Source organism: Miniopterus schreibersii (genome assembly GCF_964146895.1).
Source record: "Miniopterus schreibersii genome assembly, chromosome: 12".
Classification (NCBI taxonomy): domain Eukaryota; kingdom Metazoa; phylum Chordata; class Mammalia; order Chiroptera; family Miniopteridae; genus Miniopterus; species Miniopterus schreibersii.
In genome coordinates this window covers 26,307,336-26,320,220 of record NC_138112.1, presented here as the reverse complement: position 1 = coordinate 26,320,220, position 12,885 = coordinate 26,307,336, and positions in this window count along the sequence as shown.

The window sequence follows — 12,885 nt, the reverse complement described above, 5'->3', positions numbered from 1 at the left end:
ATATTAATATATAATATATGTGTTTATGTAGTAATACACAAGATATACACATATAGCATGTAATACATCATGTTATTTATGGATATATAATATATATTATTATATCAATAGATATATTAGATATCTCCTACATGCAGCACTCCACTAAGTGACTAAAAAATACAATAAATTCTACCAGATGCTTAGTTTCTTAAGTAAGAAATACAAACTAAAACTGAGTAGTAATATTTTTCTGCTCTCAGATTGCCAAATGTCCAAATGTTCTGCAACACATATGGGTAAGGCCAAGGGGAAACGGGTACATTGCAGGTGGGAATATAAAGGGGCACGACCCCATGGAGAGCAATTTGCCAAAGTTTGTTAAAATTCAAACTCATATACCCTTTGTAGCAGCAGTTTGTTTCTAAGCAACAAACTTCCGATGTTCTCACACTCATAAAAAGTCACATAACGATTGTTATCATTGCAGCATTGTTTATAGTAGAGAAAGATTAAAAATAACATAAGTGATCAACAGGCCTGAGGAAAACACTGGGACTCAGTGACAAGACTGAGGATGTTCTTTCGAGTTCTGAGATGGGGAGTTGCCAAGACACATTGGTGAGTGGGGAAGGCAGAGTGTGGGAGTGTCCTAATGTAACACTAATGATGGTATAGAAATACAGATAGAACTAGTTAGCTACTAATAAAATAAAATAATACAATAGTAATACTAATAATTAGTATAGTGTGTGTATGTGAAATAGTGTATAGACAATTTTAAAAATCTAGAAATATTTTTTTAAAAACAATTTAAGGGGTTGTAGTTGGGCCCTGGCTGGTGTTGTTCAGTGGTTAGAGCATCAGCTCAGGTACCAAAGGGTTTCGGATTCTAGTCCTGGTCAAGGGCACACATCGATGTTTCTCTCTCTCTCTATCCCCCTTCCAGTCTCTCTAAAAGTCAATGGAAAAAATATCCTCAGACAAGGATTAACACCAAACAAATGTAGTTGGGAAACCTACGTTTGCAAATGGGAACAAGGGTGGGAATAAAACTTTTCGCTATATATCTTTTGAGAATTATTAAATCATGTGAATATATAACCTATTCAAAAATTGAAATAAATATATGCAATTTAAAATAAATAACAACAATGCAAGGAGAAGGCCAGGGCGCTACAGGAGCTGGTAACAGGGGACCTGACTTGGTCTGCAGAGGAAGTCCCTGAGGAAGTAACTTTTCCATGGAAACTTGATGAATAAACGGGCAGAGCAACAAAAGGGTGAAGGGGTGTCCAGGAAAAGGGACCCCTACACAGAAGCCCTGGGGAGGGAAGGAGCTTCACGTGCAAAGAACGGCCGCGTCCATTCTGTGGCTGGGATGCAGGCACAAGGGCATAAGGAGGCCTGGAAGCGGTAGCTGAGACACGGCGGGGGGTAAAATTGTGCAGGCTGTGTTACAAAATTTGGACTTCATCCTAAGGACAGTCGGAAGCCATTAAAAAGGTTTAAGCAGAAAAGTGATGGGATCAAGGTTATGTTTTGGATAGATTTCTCTGGAGCCTACGAGGAGAAATGACTGGAGGAAGCGTAAGTGGATGTTGACAACTCGTATATCTGATAAACTGCTTTGGAGAACTATTTGGTGGTTTCTTATAAAGTTAAACATACACCTACCCTATGACCTGGCTGTTTCATTCCTAGGTATTTATTCAAGTTAAATGAAAACATATGTTCCCCCAAATATTTGTACAAGAATTTTCATAGCGGCCGTATTTGTAATAGCAAAAATTAGGCCCCCAGAAACCCACAAATTTCTACCAAAAGATGAATTCATAAGCAAATTGGGGTGTATTTCTGCAATGGAATTCTACTCAGCAATAAAAAGGAAGGCACTTCTGATGCACACAACAGGAAAAGCATGACACAGAAGTGTATCTTCTGTGTGATCTCATTTCTACGAAATGAAACCCACATACAGAAAAAGTAATCTACAGTGGTAGATGTCAGAAGGTAGTTGCCTGGGGGAAAAGGGAAATTGAGTAGAAAGAAAAATGAATTGATGTTCTGGAGTGTTGGAAATGTTTTATATCTTGCTGTACATGGCAGTTACACAGTGTGTACAATTGTCAAAATTCATCAGAGTGTGGTTTTCATTGTATATTAAATATACTTCAACAACAATAAAAAAAGAGAGAGAGAGAGAGAAAAGAAGCAGTGGACATTGAGAAAGGTAGGAGGTGTTTACAATAATCCAGGGGAAAGATGAAGGCCGCCTGGTGGCCGATCAATCATGGGGATCAAGTAAACCAATGTGTATAAGAGGGCGAACCAGAAAGCTCCATGCAAACCTCAAAAGCTGTGCACAAACTGCGAAGCCCCACACAAAAGTGAGAATTTAGCCTAACTGAACCCATATCGAATGTTGGAGGTGAATGCGGACCTTTGGAATTGCCCCGAGGCAGTCCTGTTTGTTTGCAGTGAAGGGCTTGGGGTGATTAATCATGATCTTCTTGTTGGTTTGTCACCATTTGGCAGGAAATGGATCCAATGGCTGCCGAGGTTCATCAGAACACTTGATCTTGGGGCAAAAAAGAAGAAAAAAAAGGAGTGGGGCAGGAGCTGCTTTTGCCAGGGATAGTTTTCTACTGAAATCTGGGCTTTCCAAAACAAAAAAAGCATTCAGCTGCCGGGCTTGAGTCTTGAATTTGTTTTTTTTTTTAATAATTAGGGTTTGAAGGATACAGAAGAAAGGAAGCAGACTGTCAGTTCCTCAGGCAGGGACCATAACGATCAGTGACACGGCCACCCAGAGTCCGAAAGAGTTTGCTGGGAGCCAAGAGTGTGTGGGAAACACACGTGGGCCGCTTGCAGCATCCGCCTGAGTGCAGGCAGGTTTGGAGAAACAGCTGTGCAGAAGTCCGTCAAAAGCCATCTGAAGAGCTGGTCACTCACCATTTAACATATTCTTTTTTTCTCTCTCATGTTTTTTTCAAAGATAATGAATTCCTAATTATTTGCTTTAATTTAATGTTGATTCCTCTCCCACCCACCCCCAAATCATGTTCCATGCACACACAGCTGGATCCTTCCGATCCACACCAATGAACGCTAGACATCTGGGAGCTATACTTGGGCCCCTTGTCCATACATAGGAGACATTCCTGTGCAAGGCGGGACCTCAGATTCCCTGAGCTCCAGAAGCAATTGAAGATCCTCTTCAGAGCTGCAGTGGACACTGGTCATATTTTTATTATCAGGTATCATCGCTTCTCGGCCTTTTGGCTAAGATCAAGTGTATTATCAAGTATCTGTCATCCCATCCCTCTTTCTTTTCAAGGGTTGGTTTGTCTTGGTGTGATGTGGAATCCACCTTACACATTGTAAATGGGCAGGATCTCTCACCTCTCTCTCATATCTCTCTCTCTCTCTCTCTCTCTCTCTCTCTCTCTCTCTCTCTCACACACACACACACACACACACACACACACTCAGCCCTGGCACAATCTGAGTATAGGTAACTGACTTGAACTTAGCCTACCTGGTGGTCTTCCCTGGAACTGGGGGTCTCTGGGGAGCAATATAAGAGCATGGATGTAGTTGGTGGTTCTCCACGGAGACAGCTGGAAGTCATTTGTTCAAAAGCAGCAGAACTAGCACGCTGACCAAACTGCTCCTGCCAGGGCACCATTGCTGTCCCTCCCTTGGCCTCGCCCTCTGACTCTCCACTTCAGGATGGGAACACTGAGGTCCAAAACTTGGAAGGACGTGTCCCTGTTCACACAACAAATTATCATCCCCGTCAAAACTCAAATCCAGATCTGTCCGCTCTCCTTATTGCTTCCTTCCCAGCACAAGGACCTCGTCCAATTCCCACCCATGTCTTAGGCTAATTCTCTCTACCCTCCAATATCCCTCTAATAAATTCCCTTTTCTATAAGTTACCTAGGGTCTGTTTATATTGCTGGCACCCAGGACAGACACACGGTCATAAAGTAGTGGTTTCATTTCCTTCCTGAAGCCTTTGCAGAAATGCTCTCCAGCTGAGACACTCAGGTCCAAGGCCTTGCTTTGGGGGCAATGGAAAGACACCTGAACGGGTGCAAGTGGGGCTGGGGTAAGAGAAGTGAGAAAGGGAGGGAGAAGGGAAAGCGCCCTGTATCTCCCAGCTAGGACTGAGGACACAGCCACGGTCAGCGTAGGCAGAGGCTCTAACGGATGCCAGGAGCTGCGCTAAGCTTGCCCTTGAGGTAACGACACAGGGAGGGAGGTGTTCCCACCTAAGTGAGAAGGGTGGGGTGGGTGATGCTGAGAGGCCTGCCGGTGGTCACGGAACAGGCATCCGAAGCAGGTCGCATTCCTCGCCAGGCCCACACTCTCCACTCCAATAAATGTGTTGAACGGTGGGGGGTAAACCATGGGCCTCTTTTCATGATTTCAGATTTGTATCCACGAGTTGGAATATGAGTTCATCTGGGCGTAGCGATGTGACGAGCTCGTTGGATGATGTATTTATTTATTTTAAAAACACGAGGTAGAAAACGTTACTGAGCCCATGAAAAGCAGAGCTGGTGGCATGTGGAAGCCTGTTTTGGTTTAAGTGGAATGGATCCAGCTTGAGTGTAAATTTGAGACTGTGTTTGCTTGTGTTACCCTCTATTTCTTCAAATTACTTTCGTATGTCTCGTTTCATCTATTTCCCCCACTTCTGGATGAGAAAACTGAGGCCTAGGACTTGAAATAATGTGCCGATGTTCTCACAACAAATTATCGTTGGAGCCCAGGCTCAAACCCGGACCTTTCCACTGTCCCCCACGCCTTCCTTCCCAGGCCAGGAATGAACATCGCACCAACTGAGCTAATTTAACAAGGTAACTTGGGCTGATTCGTCCTGATGATTTGAACTAGGCCCCTGGCATTATTCAGGTAAATATTAGTCCCAGGACTCTATCCAAATACCTCCGGTCTCTCTCTGTGCCTTCCCCTCATCTTTTCCCCTGATTTCACTTCCCCCCCTTCCCTCTCCCCCTTTCTTTGTTAACCTCCTTTCCTTCTCTTCTTTCCTCCCTCCCTCTCCTCCGCTCACAAACACATTTGTTTTCTTACATGGGGATGGTATCATGTTGATGGGGTGGGTGAAATGAGAAGCCCCTTTTAAGTCCCTGGAAGCAGAATATTTTCTTATGGATTTTTTTATTGTTTGGACTGTTTTGCCAGGCTAATGAAAAAGAGTCCGAGGTCCCCTTATCTCAGGCCCACCAGAGGATGCCTTCAAGTTTTTGTTTTTGTTTCCAAGCTGGTTCCTTACAAATGCATCCAGAAGGTCACTCTCAGGTCCCCGAGATAGCGGTGGGTGATCAATCATGGGCAGGACATCAGCATCACAGAAGATAATCCCGTGAATGGGAGGACTTGGGGAAGGAGAGAGGGGAGCCTGGGCTGCGGGGAACTGTGAGCTGGGTAAAGGTGACCTGATGGATGGATGGCTTCCTTCACGAATTCCCTGAGACAGTCACGAGTGTGTTCTGGCTGCGCTTCCCCTCTGATATTTTACTCCAAATAAATAAATATACACTTACACAAAAGCCTTAGACATTTCCCAGAAAATCTGATAATTGCAACTGGGCAAGATGTAAAGACTGTGTTTCATAGCTCCAAGGGCTGGGTCCACGTGGGGCCCCCAGACAATCCCTTTAAAACAAACAGAGGGGACTCCAGCCCTGGCTTTGCCAAGGACAAGCTTCGTGAGCTTGAGAAGCTCCCCTAACTTCTCTCAGCCTCAGCGTTCTCAACTCTAAAATAAAATAATGAACTATGTGCAAAATGCTATGGAAGGACAAAGGTGGAAACGACTTGACTTAGGAGCTCAACTCTAGGATCCTTTCCAGCCTTAACATTCTGGTTGTATGGCTTTTTTATTCTTTGCTTCGTTTTCATCTGCTTTTCATGCTAATACATTTCATATTTTCTTGACTAGTTATTTTCAAATCATTGTCATTATCAACCACTACCAATTACTTTATTACATACTGTTAAATTGCGCCAACTATAAAAGTTAGATATTAATTATCATAATTTTCGATATGAGAACACTGAAGCTCAGAGAGGTTAAGTAACCTACTCAAGCTCACACAGCTGAGCAGTTACAGAACTGGGATTTGAATCCCCAACTGTCAGCTGCAAAGCTCTTTCTGCTACATGGTGCTGCTTCAGGTATATGCAACCTCTCAGCACTGGCAATTTAATTTTCAGGACAAAAATGCAAAGTAAAAATATGGGACCCTTTGTTCAAAAATGATTAAGAATTTCAAGACAGCAACAGTAGAACATTAAACAAAGCCAAAGGCCTTTCTAAGGATGGGGCCTTGAATGACCACCCAGGTTGCACACCCATGAAGCCTGCCCTGCCAGCCAAAAGTCACTTTGCCCATGGCATCTCCCACCAAGGAGCAAAAGCATCATAGCAATTGGCAGGCCTGGGTCACAGTGGCAGAATTTTTTTCAGTGGTCGGGCTCTATGTGCAGGTTTCCTGATGTTACCCAGAGGGTTCAGCATGGACTTGGGCAGAACAATTTTTTTTTATGTGGAGAACGGTATGTAATCTTCTGCTCATGGGGTTCTGACCACACCCTCGCTTTACATTTATAAGGTATTAATGCAGCACAAATGGAACATAGCTAAACACCTCTCTTTTTAAACGCAGACCAGACCTTTAGCTGTGCCCTAACAAAAGGCAGTGGAGAAGACGCAACAGGACTTTGCGTCTGCTGCTTTATAAACCTCCTGAAGTTCTCAAGAAGGTGTCAACTCCTATTGACCTAGTAGAGATTATGACGGCCCATCCTTTTGGTCAATGATGCTTAATCGGTGGTATTTAATCTTTTGAGATCATAGACCTGTCTGTGAAAGTATGGGCTATCTTCCCAGAAAAAAAAAAAAGATAAATATGTACATAAAATATTTTGCATACAATTAGAAACTCCCTCTATTGACCTCAAATTTTTTAAAGCCCTGTTTGAGATCATAGCTCCTCTGATTATAGAATTCTACAACGTTAGACCTAGATAGAAACGTGAGATTTTTTTGTGTGTGTGAAACTATCTTATTCCTCAGGGTGTGAAGGCTGAGGTCGCTTAGGACAATCAACGGTTCTGTACATTTTCAGACCTACTCTCCTGATGGTCAACTCTACCCTTCAACCAGCTGCCTCCACTCCTAGTTCGCTCCTATCAAAACACTGTAGCCAAGTGGGACTATCTAACGCCACAAATGGCTGGTGTCAGGATGTTAGTGAACATTTGTGGAGCACCTGGGACTAGCCAGGGTGTTAGGCACAAGTTCTTGTCCTTGAAAAGCTCACAGATGTCTAGGGAAGAGACTCTTAGAAACAACAGAGTGTAGTGTTAAAAGTGTAATTAAGATGTTTGACCCAGATTGAGAGGCGACCTAGAGGAGGCGCTATGAGCTCTGCTTGGCTGGATCAGGGGAGGAAACAGTTACACAGGGTCTTGAAAAATGAGCCCAGGACCAGAGGGAAACAGTCCACTGGCTGAGGAGACCACGTGCAAATGCAGAGAAAGTGAGACAGCAGGAGGTACACGGGGAACTGGAAGTGGTTGGGATTAGCTAAAACCTAGGCTATGTCTGAGTAGTTGATGGGAGGTGAGGCTGAAAGAGAGGAGAGGGGGTCGGAGACGGGGGCCTTGGATATCACACTAAGGGGTTTGAACCTAAGCAAGAATGTCAGCCTGAGTGATGGATTAAGGAGTCTCTTCCTGAGGATGGTGCAAGGAGGCCAGATATCCATCTGTCCCGGATGGCCTTCTGCCGGTTGGGGGTGGGAATAGGAACAGAGCAAGCAAACCCTCTGAGATCCTATCACTTCTCTCTTTAAAAACCAGCCGCAGCCAAACACAGAAGAGCCCTGTAAAACATTCAGAAATGACAGGCAATCGACCTAAAATATATCTCTGAGATGTCAATGAGATTTATTTTCCAGGAAAGTACCATTTTTTCCAATAAGATGGCAAAATTGGAGGAAGCCTTCTCACCTGTAGAGAGAAATTAACTTTCGTTAAAAAAAAAAAAAAAAAAATTTTAATTTAAAAACTGACCCCCAGTTTGATATACTGATGCATTTCCTCTGCAAAGTCTCTCATTTTTCATTCATTCTTAAAATTGAACCCATTTAGCCTCGGGTGGTGGGCTGGCTCGGAGGAAATATTAATCAAGAAAAGAGAACATGTCCAGAGACACAAAAGGGTTGCTCTTCCCATGTCACTACTTCTCAGCAATTCTAGGCACTGTGGGCACTAAGAAGTGCTTGGAAGGGACGTGTTTTCTCTTAAGCCAATGCAAAATAAAAAATTCTGAGTGTTACTGTGACACTGTATGGAGCCGATAGCTGGTCCTGAAGGTGTTTTTCCCTTGCTCACCACTAGGTGGCACAAGAAACCCGTTCTAAAAGGACCAAACCTTCAAAATCGCTGACCTAAAGAAAACAATTCCCTCCAGTGTTCAGATTTTTTAGTTAAAAATATTTTTAAGAGTAAAAACTGCAAAGGTTCAGAACTCACCTCCCAAGTAGCTACGTAATGGTTATAATTCCTCAGACTACCTGCAAATAAGATGGACAGTACAGGATCACAACAAATAGATTTTTGTTGAAATAGCCATAGTAAACCCAGCGCATTGTAACAGGAAATTCCATTGCATTTGCACCATTTATTTAATAAAAATAATCTCTGTGATTATTTGCATTTATTTCTGAAGGAGGATGTTTTTCCTTCCTCAGAATAAGTTCAGGAAATGGGTGAAGTGTTCAGGAAGTTAGCTAAATGCTGATGTAAATCCAAAAGGAAGGTCTGTTGTTTAAAAAAAAGTACCCAAAAGAGCTAGGAAGTGGTTCTCTCTTTCACTATGGAAAATGTTATACAGAATTTCTCATTTTAGAGGAAAAAGACTAGGAAAAATGTGTGTGCCTGGGATATCTTTTTCCGTGGATCTGGTCAGGCGGTCCAGACTTTTACTGATAACAAACAGTAGTCCACAAAGAAAACTGTGTCAAGAAATAAAATCTAAATAGAAGACGTGATTGGGGTTAAGTTTGTACTAACTTAAGCCCTTACTATGGCATTTGTATCAGCTAATCTAGGAAGGATGTGTTGATAGAAAACTGAGTCCAGGAGAGGTGAGGGGCCCCTTTGCACTACATAAACAACTAAACAGGACACTCTCCTCAGGAGGACCCTGTGTCTTCCAGCCACCAACAAATGGTGTCCTGCTGACCCGAGGACTGTGAGGGAGAGAGGCTCACTCTGGGAAACCCCAGCTCTCCAGGGGCGCTTGGCTGGGGTTGCTAACCGCCCAGGCCCTGTGGCGACCGGGTTGCTATTTATCTGTGCTGGCAGTGCAGGGAGTGTGCTGTATCAGGTGTACAGAGCAAACACGGCGGTTTAGAAAGCAAAGATCCGGCTCACTGAGCAGTGCAGCAGCCCGCAGCTTGCTGTGGTTTCTCTGAACATCACTCCCTCCTTCCCTCCTCTCTGCCACCACCTTCCTTCAGGCCTTCGCGCCTTTCAGTCCACACCGGCCACAGCAGGGCGAGCTCTGTAAGACCCCGGAGGGGGTGGGGGCCTCCCTTGCCCTCAAACGTTGGTGGCACCCCTGTGCCCAGTGCAGGAGAGCACAACCTCCAGGGCCTTGCACAGCTGGGCCTCGGCCCACCTTCCCTCCCATCCAAGGATCTCCGGTTCCTGTGACAGTGACCGACTCACTGCCCCGAGACTCCCCACAGGCAGGTCTCAGCCAAGCTGATCGCACGTTTATTTCTCTCACCTCGGTCAGCGAGGACAGGAGGACTGGCCACGCTCGTTGTTTAACTTCCACAGAGCAGTCACTTGGGATGCACGGGATTCGGACAGGGGAGAAGCAAGAGGACACAAGGCGGACACGCCTGCACAGGCCACCGCCTCCGTGCAAGCGTTAGGATCAGCGTGTGTGCTAGAAAAGACGTTCCCACGGGGCAGTTGGTTGATCCGATCATTACATGCCTCCGATGGCACAACAGGAGTATGTCTGAATTTTTATTTTCTGCATATTGAACTCAGAGGGTGGTTTTGGTGAGCAAACCAAGTCAACATTTGAGTCATGGCCCCTTCTTCCTCTTTCCTCTTGCCCTCGCCCTCGCCACACATTTACCAAGTTGAGGCAGATGTGTCCCTTCAGGGATCAAATGGTGAGATGGCAACTGCTTAGGAAAGTTTTCCCATTACACTCAGTGCTCAGAAGCTATTCTGTCCAAACTAAACCAACAAGGCCCTGGAACTTAGGTCAGGAAGCAACTACCTGTAAATGTGATAGGACCAGCAGCACTGATCCTTTAGGGGATCCGGACATAGTGGGGGTGTGGTTTGCTGCGGTGAACTTCTGGAGGGAAAGGTTGTGTCTTACTTACCTTGGTGTCCCCTCCAGTGCCCTCCCAGGGCAGTGACTGCCACAAGATGGACCCTCATTCAGCTTATCCAACAAATATTTACTAAGCAGTAGAGGATTTGTTTTTCCAGGTTTGGAGTTTTAAGCTTGTTAATAACACTGAATTCTTTCTCTCTGTTGTCATCTGCACTTTGGACTCTGAGCTGGACCTTGTCTTTCACGGGTTTTCCAGTCATCCCTCTCTCCCTTCCCCAGCCCACTCCAGTATTCTCCATGCAGTAGGTTCCCAGCACGTATTTGTTGGGGAGAAGTAGGAGGAAAACTGTGGAAGAGAGACAACTTAACATTAAGCAACACAGCAGGTAGGTGATCATCCTGAAATGCATCTTTGAGGCTAGAGAATTTTCTCTGAGGCTAGTGTCCAATCATGTTTCTAAAAAGTCCTGCCTCTGAAATGGCTCCTGTGGTTACCTTTGCTTTCTTTTCTATGCTGGCCCCATTTGTCACCAAAGCCCCTCATTTTCCCCACCTAATAAGGCAAAACCCTTCCTCCCTCCTAACCTACCTTCCTTCCTTCCACAGATATTCCCGAAACTCATGTTCAGAGGGCACACAGGTAGGCACCTTTGGGTGCTCAGAGTGATCCTCAAGGAGCTCAGTGCAGTGGGGAGATGGGCGCACAAACAGACCATTACAAACCATGCAATGAAGGCTCCCGGAGTTGGAAACACAGAGGCTTAGCCTGACCAATGGCAAGAAGAAAAGGGAGGCAGGACCTGGCAAGTGGGAGGGTCAGGGAAATCTTAGTAGAAAACATACCTAACACTTCAATCTTTTTTTTTTTTTTTTAAATATATCTTTATTGATTTCAGAGAGAGGAAGGGAGAGGGAGAGAGAGAGAGAAACATCAATGATGAGAGAGTCATTATTGATCGGCTGCCTCTTGCATGCCCCCAACTGGAGATCGAGTCTGAAACCTGGGCACATGCCTTGACAGGGAATCGAACCCCTGGATCCTAGGTTGATGCTCAACCACTGAGCCATGCCTGGCCGGGCTAAGACTTCAATTTTGAAGGAAGAATAGACACAACCTAATTGAAGAAGGAGAGAAGGGGCTTCAGTCAGGGAGAAAAAAAACATGTAAAAATGCAAGGGAATGAGAGGAAAACAATGGAACGAGGTTTTCTATGTGACTTATCAGTTCCATCTCTGGCTTATACTCTACCCATTTACCTCAAAGCAAGTGAAATGATATAACCCTCAGGCAGTTTGGAAAATTTAGATAGCCAATCATTTAATCTCTTAAAGAGAAAGGCATTGATAACATGGGCTAGCCTAGAGATTAAGCAGGTTTGTGGGTGAAAACAGGATTGGGTGCTTATGGGACACTGGAGGCTGATGAAAATCAGGCAACTAATGTGAAATGCAAAACATTTTATTTTTTATCCCCTCTCCCTGGGAGCTTGAAATTCTTTGCCGTGGGACAGGTGAGTCCATGGGTTCTCTTAGCCTAAGCATGAGATAGAATATGAGGACAGAGTGATTCTAGGAATTTCAGGTGGGGCCAAAGTTTATTCTGAAAGCCTTTTGGACTAAACCTTTGGAGGTTCAACATTTTCAAAACGTTTAACGAGGTGGTCCCAGTCCTATGCCCCAGCTGCAAACTGAGGAGAGGACAACACCCTTCTCCAAGAGAGGTTTATTTCTGTTCCTCGGAGGACAGGAGGCCAAGGCTGACCTCTCTAGTCAAAAGTCAGCTTGACTTTAAAATTATGATTGCATGTGAAAGCTAAAATGGGAAAGAGAAAAAAAATCAGTTCTCAGAACAGAAATGCTAAAAACCCTTGGGGCCACATTCCAGTCAAGGTCCTGGCCCTGCACAGAGCTCCCCTTGGGGGTGGCTGGGCAGCAGACCAGCCAAGACCAGCTCAAATCAGTTGAGTGTCAGGGGTCATGGGGTTTATTCTAGAGGTGCCCAGTTTACAGATAAAGAAACTTACCAGTGATTATGCTACATAATCCTTAAAGAAACAGAAGATCATGGCCAGGTCCTGTTATTGAGAGAGTTGCCTGCTAAAACACCAATTTCCAATGAACTATTTGCAGTAAAGAAATCAGAGGAACAGAGTAGGTATTAGTTTCCTAGGGCTGCCATAACAAACTGTGTGGCTACAATACACAGTTCTGGAGGCTATAAGTCTGAAATCAAGGTTTTGCTAAGGTTGGCTCCCATTGGAGGCCTCTCTCCTAGCTCAGGATGTTGCTGGCAATCCTTGGCGTTTCTTGCCTGGCCTACAGCTACATCACTCTGATCTCTGCCTCTGCCTTCACAGGGTGTTTTCCTCTCTGTGCATGTGTCCAAATGTCCCTCTTATTATAAGGACACCAGTCATCGGATTAAAAGCCCACCCTACTCTAGTATGAGCTCGTCTTAAATTGATGATGTCTGTAAAAACCCTCTTTCTAAGTAA